The sequence below is a fragment of the Perca fluviatilis genome, chromosome 16 (genome assembly GCF_010015445.1).
Source record: "Perca fluviatilis chromosome 16, GENO_Pfluv_1.0, whole genome shotgun sequence".
NCBI classification, from domain to species: Eukaryota; Metazoa; Chordata; class Actinopteri; order Perciformes; family Percidae; genus Perca; species Perca fluviatilis.
Genome location: NC_053127.1, coordinates 3136848 through 3137187, shown reverse-complemented (window position 1 = coordinate 3137187; position 340 = coordinate 3136848).

Sequence of the window (340 nt, the reverse complement as noted above, 5' to 3'; positions counted from 1 at the left end):
AGAATAGAACAAAGACCCTATGGGTCTCTAATAGAGTCAAGTAAGGGTAAAGTTGTAAATCTTCAGAGGAGCAAATTCCTTATAGACTTGGCAAAATCCATACAGGCTCTTAACAGAACAAGAATAGAGCAAGGGCGTTTGTAAATCCAGATACTACATTGGAACATAGGGATGCTCATAAGTGTCACTTGGTACCAGAGCAGCTGCAGCGGCTTCTGATCGATTTGATGAGGGGCTGCATGTCGTTTGGACACTCGGGTGAAGAGGCCTGGTGGTGAGTTGGGTCAGGGTGGGGGGACCGGGATCCAGCGGGTCACGTAACCGGAACGAAGTACCTGAA